Source organism: Limulus polyphemus, unplaced genomic scaffold (assembly GCF_000517525.1).
Source record: "Limulus polyphemus unplaced genomic scaffold, Limulus_polyphemus-2.1.2 Scaffold687, whole genome shotgun sequence".
Classification (NCBI taxonomy): domain Eukaryota; kingdom Metazoa; phylum Arthropoda; class Merostomata; order Xiphosura; family Limulidae; genus Limulus; species Limulus polyphemus.
The window spans coordinates 395,333-403,801 of NW_013666297.1; the positions used below are offsets into that span (position 1 = coordinate 395,333).

Genomic DNA, 8,469 nt, shown 5'->3' on the forward strand with positions numbered 1-8,469 from the left:
ATTCATATTTAAGGTTCAAGAATTAAGTAGTCGTGTAAAAAGGATACTGAGTTTTAAAATTCACCGATGTAGTCAATCGCATTATAATGATACTTAGTTTTAAAATTCACCGATGTAGTCAATCGCATTATAATTATACTGAGTTTTAAGATTCACCGATGTAGTCAGTCGCATTATAATGATACCGAGTTTTAAAATTTACCGATGTAGTCAATCGCATTATAATGATACTTAGTTTTAAAATTCACCGATGTAGTCAGTCGCATTATAATGATACCGAGTTTTAAAATTTACCGATGTAGTCAGTTATAATGCGATTGACTACATCGGTGAATTTTAAAACTAAGTATCATTATAATGCGAATTATAATGCGATTGACTACATCGGTGAATTTTAAAACTAAGTATCATATAATTACTACAGTGGTTACTTGTCAGTTTTTATAGTTGTCTGTATAATTACTGCAGTGGTTACTTGTCAGTTTATATAGTTGTCTATATAATTACTACATTGGTTACTTGTCAGTTTTTATAGTTGTCTATATAATTACTACATTGGTTACTTGTCAGTTTTTGTAGTTGTCTGTATAATTACTGCAATGGTTACTTGTCAGTTTTTATAATCTACTGTGTATGATTAATGCATGAGCTTCTTGTCATCTATTCATTTATTTAATGCACTGGGTGTTTGTGAATTTTATGTATAATATCTGCTTACTGCGCTCGTTGCTTATCTGTGTTCTAGAAACTTCCAATGTTTAATTTAGCCGTCTAAGTTTTCTCATATTAACATCCAAGGAATTAAGACGTAGTAGTGCAATTATGAAAAACGCAGCAGACGGTATAACGTTTCTTGTGCTCTTAGGTAAACCACTGCTTCTATAAAGTAATATGTGGCGGATGTTCACCAGCGTAGAAACAATTTTTTTTTTCTTTTCAGAAATAAAAAGAAAAAAGCCATAAAAGCTAATAGAAACTGTACTGTAATATGTGAAAAACAACACACAAGTGTGTTTTAATACGTGCATAATCTTACAAGTGTGTTTTAATACATGCATAATCTCAAAATCAAACTTTCAGTAGGTGAGTTTTTCCACCTTGTTCATCCGACATTTTTTAAAACTTTTATGGTAAACCAACTTTTAATTTGTTAATTTATTTACAGTGTTCTGATTAGTGGAAAAAGTTTGAAAGGATGTTAGTTTGGATGTAAGAAACATTAATACTAGTGCTTTAAGTAATCTGTAGTGTTAGGAGCTATACAGCGTTAGTTTGGATGTAAGAAGCATTAATACTCGTGCCTTAAGTAATCTGTAGTGTTAGGAACTATAGAGCGTTGATTTGGATGTAAGAAGAATTAATACTAGTGGGTTGAGTGCTCTGTAGTGTTAGGAGCTATACAGCGTTAGTTTGGATGTAAGAAGCATTAATACTCGTGCCTTAAGTAATCTATAGTGTTTAAATGTGGAGTAAGCCGATATAAAAATGTTTATGATCAACTTTACAGCAAATAGCTTACTAAGTGTTTTCACCAGTTAATTGTTAGCATGTACTGTAAAACATATTAAACGTAACCTGGAGTGATTTCTATTTAACTACAGTTTTGTGGTAAGATTAACAGATCTTACTGATATTTCGCTTTATACTTATCACAACGCTTGAACAATAGGCTTATCTTTCTGTAGATTACCTGCAAATGCCCTTAGTGGAATCCAATGCTATTATGAAAATGACATATATTTTACAATGTTTGTTTGTCTTTCTGTGCAACAAACACGTGATTTGTATAGTTCTTGACGGTATATACATTCTTAACCTACTTGGTTCAGTCTTCTGAATTTAAAAAACCTACCCAGGTCATGTTCATCATTTAGCCTATATATATAATCAATTAGGGAAGAAAACGTTTGGTGAAAACAGATGTATTTTCGATGAAATGACATTGTTTTCTCTCCAGTGGGTCTGGCATAATCTGGTGGTAAGAGCGCTCGATTTGCAAACTGGGGGCCACGGGATCAAAACCAGTTGCCGAACATGTTGATCCTTTCAATCGTGGGGGGTATTATAATGTGACGATAAATCCCACTATCCTTTGATAAAGAGTGGCCCAAGAGTTGACGTGTGGCTAGCAGTGACTAGTTGCCTTTCCTCTCGTCTTTCACTATAAAATTAGGGATGGTTAGCTCAGATAGTCCACGAGCAGCTAGTTGCCTTTCCTCTCGTCTTTCACTACGAAATTAGGGATGGTTAGCTCAGATAGTCCACGAGCAGCTAGTTGCCTTTCCTCTCGTCTTTACTACAAAATTAGGGATGGTTAGCTCAGATAGTCCACGAGCAGCTAGTTGCCTTTCCTCTCGTCTTTTACTACAAAATTAGGGATGGTTAGCTCAGATAGTCCACGAGCGGCTTTAGTCGAAAATCCAACCAACAAACAAGCTTCTCAGCTTGTAATGTAACTTGGATATACTAAAGTCTACCATTTCAAGGTGTAGGGAAGTTGAAAAGCTAAGGGAGTGTTAACGATCATGAATATTGTAATTCTCACAATTGATGGCTGTAGCATAATCAATAATTATTGATTTGAGGTTTAATTTTCCTTCTTTACTCTGAAGATTATATAGAAATCCTTGTAGACTTAATCATTAAAAAAAGACAATAACATTGGTTTTAAAATTAAGGTTTTTTCCACATAGATGTGTCCTCAATTGGATATATTATCAATTTATCACAAACCCAACATTACACATTTCTGCAGATTTCGTTTCCCAAAATGATAAAAAAAAACTATAACCCGAGCACTTTCAAAAGGAAAACCTTTCTTCTTCAGGGGCAAACATTCCCAGTTTGCCCCTGAAGAAGAAAGATCCACCTTTCGAAAGCTCTCGGGTTATAGGATTTTTATCACTTTGTATCAAGACGTATTGAACCTACGTGTTTTTCTGACATCATGAAAATAAGAGTATATCATCATTTTATGTCTTGATTTACTTGGTTTGTATAGCATCAATTCTGCGAACTACATTGATTGTTCACAGTTTCGTACATATCTTTATGTATAGCATCAATTCTGCGAACTACATTGATTGTTCACAGTTTCGTACATATCTTTATGTATAGCATCAAATCTGCGAACTACATTGATTGTTCACAGTTTCGTACATATCTTTATGTATAGCATCCAATCTGCGAACTACAGTGATTGCTCACAGTTTCGTACATATCTTTATGTATAGCATCCAATCTGCGAACTACGTTGATTGTTCACAGTTTCGTACATATCTTTATGTATAGCATCAAATCTGCGAACTGCATTGATTGTTCACAGTTTCATACATATCTTTATGTATAGCATCCAATCTGCGAACTACAGCGATTGCTCACATTCGTACATATCTTTAGAAGGCCTTGAAATTCATCAAGATCACCGCGTTGTCCTAAGTCCTTACGTTCTAACGAGTTCTTCTGAGGAGCAACTCCAGTAGCAGTCAGTACAATTCATAATTATTCAACAAATTGAAAAATAGAATGTGTAATTCTGTACATCTATTTGTTTTGTAAGTCATGAAATACATGTGACTTTGTTTCTGCAAAGGATGTACGAGAACTGAAGAAGGCCTCAGTACAGAAGCTGAAACGTCGCCTCCTTTTATTTCAACAGGCAGTTGCAGTTCATTAAAATGTTAAAACCAACTATGTACAGGATATTCTCCATTTTGTTGCATCAGTTCATATGACAAAGGTAAACCTTGGGCGCGTTCGTTTAATAACACTCGTTACTCTAGAGTTACGAATTGCTAACCCTTGTGGATGAATATTCAACTCTATAGCTGGTCGAAAAATCAAAATAATATTGGGTAACTCGGGTTACAAACCGAACTAGTTTCGCTGAAGAGCAGAAAGGATCAGGATTACTTAAAAATGAGGTAACTTCGGGCGTTCCATTTTGCAAGAAACTTACAAATGGAAGAAAATATTTGGTAATTAATCCCGAGAAAACATGAAAAAAACACTAAAAAGTGTAAACAGCCAAATACGTTTCTAGTAAGCGTATTATAATATTATAATATAACAGAGAGAGAGAGAGTAGCTAGCGAAACCTTGACTCTAATATACCGGTAGGTGTAGTTAATACAGATCAATGAACGAACGCTCCCTTATCGAGCAAGTTTTCCATTTCCAGAGCCCTCTTTTAAACAAACTACATATACTGGTTGTCTAATACAATGTTTCCAAACTTGTCTGTCACAACTACTTTGCCGGTCAGTGGGATTACACAAAAACAAGCTAACAACAACAACAAAATGACCCAATATCAAATGTAGATCGAAATGGCCTTTTCGTTGTACTTGCATTTTAGGGGTTCACGACAGTTTAATAAGGAAGCAGCGAGTTGTTCGTGGTATCGAAAGGTTATGAAACGCTTGTCTAATAGCTCATGAAAATCTATGAATCTAAAGTTTAGTTTCATCAAATTTATTGTTTGTTGCTAAGCGTAAAGTTGCACAATGGGCTATCTGTCCTGTGCCCACTGCAATGATCTAACGCTAAAAAAATTCAGCCCTCAAGCTTATAAAAACGTTTTCGAGAGAAATCTGAAATACAGGTTTTTTTTTCAGAGAGTGGTGAACACGTACAAGTCTAAAAAACATGTACAATACCGTTACGCCTTTTTTTGTGTTCCCCAATTAAATGTTACCGCCATATTGGTAGGCCAAACCTTTCCGCGGGTAGGCCTATTGACTTATACTACAGCATGAACTACCGAGCTTATTGGGGTATTAAAATTAATCTGTTTTTCAAAACATATACCAATATACACGGCAGTATAAGTACAACATCTTAATTTATTCAATTCCTGTCCTGAGATATGGCCTGTTTTTTAAGCACGCTTACCAGTCACATTGGGATTCTTTGCTATTCATACAAAGATATTTTATCATCGACACTGCCCCTTTCCAAAATCATGTTCACAGTGCAAACTTCAATCACTTGTTGTTACTAATTGTGGATTTCGTATGGCGACGCAGCATAATATTAGGTTTATAAGTTTAGAGTGAATGCAAACAATTCAAAGTTACGAAAACCGGAAAAAAAACAAACATGGCGGAAACTGGAAGTTCGTCATCAGTTGCCTCTCTTCGTTTTCAATTACTACTGAACAACAAATAGGTGGGAACGACCAACATAATACTATAGGACTATGAAGTAAGAATGCTAGCCAAGTCATAAAAAACAGTTGGAGTCGGCGGTGGTTCAGTTCGTAGCGTTAAATAAACATTGACGAAAAATCGTTCCAATACATAGTTATTAGAAAGTGAATGGACGGTTAAAATAGAAAGAGCTGGCAGGCATGTATACTACTCGCTTTTAGAATTCTTTATTGATAGCTTGTTAAGTATAAGTTGAGTGTGAATTTTATCTTCATTCTGTACGCAGGTGAAGAGTTTAGGAGTATATAATTACATGTACAATTGTTAATACAAGGTACAATGAAACTGGGTTCACTGTAGCTCCTTTTTTGCTATATAATTACGATCTCAGAATTTGCACCAACAAATCGTGATGTATCACAAGCTGCCCCGACACAGTACTAACGGTTTAACGAAGAAAACACCAATAATCACAGCAATTCATACTTCAGTGGACATGATAAAACATTGTGACTACATCTATCGAGATCTGAATGTCCACATCTCGAAGCTGATACCATTCATTTATTTCTGTCGTAATGAACATGGACAACATATCATATGGCTCATACATATACAAATATACGCAATGGGTTATCTGTGAGGTGTCCGCGGCGGGGATTGAGCCCTGACATTTTGTGTTATAAGCTTACTGTTTAGTAACATTGCAAATATAAAAATTTTCTTGGAGATTAAAACCTGAGTTTTTATAGAATAGGATACAAGTGTATCAATATTAATTCATTCTGTGTGCTTGTGAATTTGTTTTTCCCAGACATCCTCGCGCATGTTTGAAGATAGAAGGTCCAAGATTGGCAGGTGGCACGAAATATGCATTTATCTATATGGCCTGGCACACCTAATATGAGGGGATAAATCGCTCCCGGATGATTAAGAATTAGAAGGAGGTTTTAAAGGTTGCCAAACCGAATTTAGCATTGTATATTCTGCTCCTTCTCCTCCCACCCTCTTAGGGATTTCGGCGCCATATTTAAAATTATATTCATAACCTTGCTTACAAGGTAAAGAGACTAAACATATTGACGTACTACGGGCTGGTGTCCTAAGGGTTTTTTGTTTTTTTTCTGATACGCCCATGCCGTTGGAATGGTTAGAAGCAATTGGAGATAATGGATGAGTTTGATCAGTACGGTGGGGCCTCTGTGGATCATGAGAAGCGCGTGTGTTGTATACTAGTTACTATGGTACAAGGTGACTAGAAAATCTGTTAACGCAGATAAAGCAAACATATCTTTCAGATTTCGCATAAAATTATTTTCAGTCCTTCGTGAAAAACTGACCGTTGTGAAGATTTATTTCTTCGTTGGCGTAAATTTCAACAACATGTATTTATATCATTTCTTAGGATACACAGAATCAAGGCACTCTATACGTATTATAGCACAAACCAATTCATTGCGTATTATAAACCAGGAGTAACTACTTCGCTGTTTTCTAGTAAGTATGAAAACCTTCAAGTTAGTTAAGACTGTTAACTACCAGGAATTAAATAAATATACACACTGTTGTATTTGCATTTTATATTTATCGCAAGGCTATCTGACATCGTCTCTAATTTCGAACTACTGACCATAGAGAAGGTATCTAGTAAGCAGCACCCTATCATCCACCATTTACGCTAAGGGATTGGGTGTCACTCTGATACTGCACCCACTGCTTAAAGTGAGAGTAACATTTCATGGTATCGCACATATTCGAACCCGTATACAGATATACAACAAGGCCAATCAGCACTCAGGCACATACACATATAAAAGTATTAACAATAATGAAACATTTTGGAAAATACAGTTGCAGAGCGTATTCGTTTGTTTGTTTGTTATGAATTTCGCGCAAAGCTACACAAGGTCTATCTGCCCTAGCCGTTCCTAATTTAGCAGTGAAAGACTAGAGGGAAGGCAGCTAGTCATCACCACCCACCGCCAACTCGTGGGTTTCTCTTTTACCAACGAATAGTTGGATTGACCGTCACTTTATAACGTCCCCACGGCTGAAAGGGCGAGCATGTTTAGTGGAACGGGGATTCGAACTCGCGAGGTTCAGATTACGAGTCGAGCTCCCTAACCACCTGGCCAAGCCGGGGCCCGTTTGTAAGTGTTCAATAATTTATTAGGAAATTTGTTTCTAGCTTCATTAATCACTAATTTAACTTCAATCTATTTATATATTCGCATAATGACACAATGATTTGCTGAAAAGCATAATACAGAAAAGTGTTGATCTCGGAAAACAACGTCATATTGTGAGGTACGATAAGGTTATCAGCATACGTACAGATTGACGGCTTTGAGATATCTCCGTTTAAAACAGTTGGCCAGCGGAAATAACTAATTCTCTCGAATGAATGTTTCAAAGCCATGCTGCATTATTAAAAAACAGATGTTTATTTTATTAATTTAGAGCATGAAAATAGGAAAAAACGTACACCACAAATATGTTAACAAGCTTTAGTATCGACTAACACAAAATTAGATGCTTGAAAAGTAAAATACAATAAATTAGTATCCTTGTCAGGAATGAGGCGACACAAGGCGTAAACGTGTATAATGACTATATTAATTAGATGTTCAACATAATCCACATTTCGTTGTTTCATTTCAATAACACAACATACAGTTTAATGGACATATTGCTCCACTGCACCAATGAGGTTTAATAACAGTTTCATCACGCTGTTGATGAACACTAACATACACTATACAAATAAAAGATATATCGTATTATTATAACCACTGACTTTAAAACTCAGTATCATTATAATGCGACTGACTACATCGGTGAATCTTAAAACTCAGTATCATTATAATGCGACTGACTACATCGGTGAATTTTAAAACTCGGTATCATTATAATGAGATTGACTACATCGGTGAATTTTAAAACTCAGTATCATTATAATGCGACTGACTACATTGGTGAATTTTAAAACTCAGTATCATTATAATGAGATTGACTACATCGGTGAATTTTAAAACTAAGTATCATTATAATGCGATTGACTACATCGGTGAATTTTAAAACTAAGTATCATTATAATGAGATTGACTACATCGGTGAATTTTAAAACTAAGTATCCAGACAACTATAAAAACTGACAAATAACCATTGCAATAATTATACAGACAACTATATAAACTGACAAGTAACCATTGCAGTAATTATACAGACAACTATAAAACTGACAAGTAACCACTGTAGTAATTATATAGACAACTATATAAACTGACAAGTAACCACTGTAGTAATTATATAGACAACT

General features: G+C 35.3%; 1 protein-coding gene across 5 annotated transcripts in view; it reads right to left on the bottom strand.

The window, feature by feature from the left end:
- Positions 1 to 8,469, bottom strand: part of LOC106459958 (protein turtle homolog B-like) — a 284,959-nt gene that overhangs the window by 247,641 nt on the left and 28,849 nt on the right. The window lies entirely within an intron of this gene.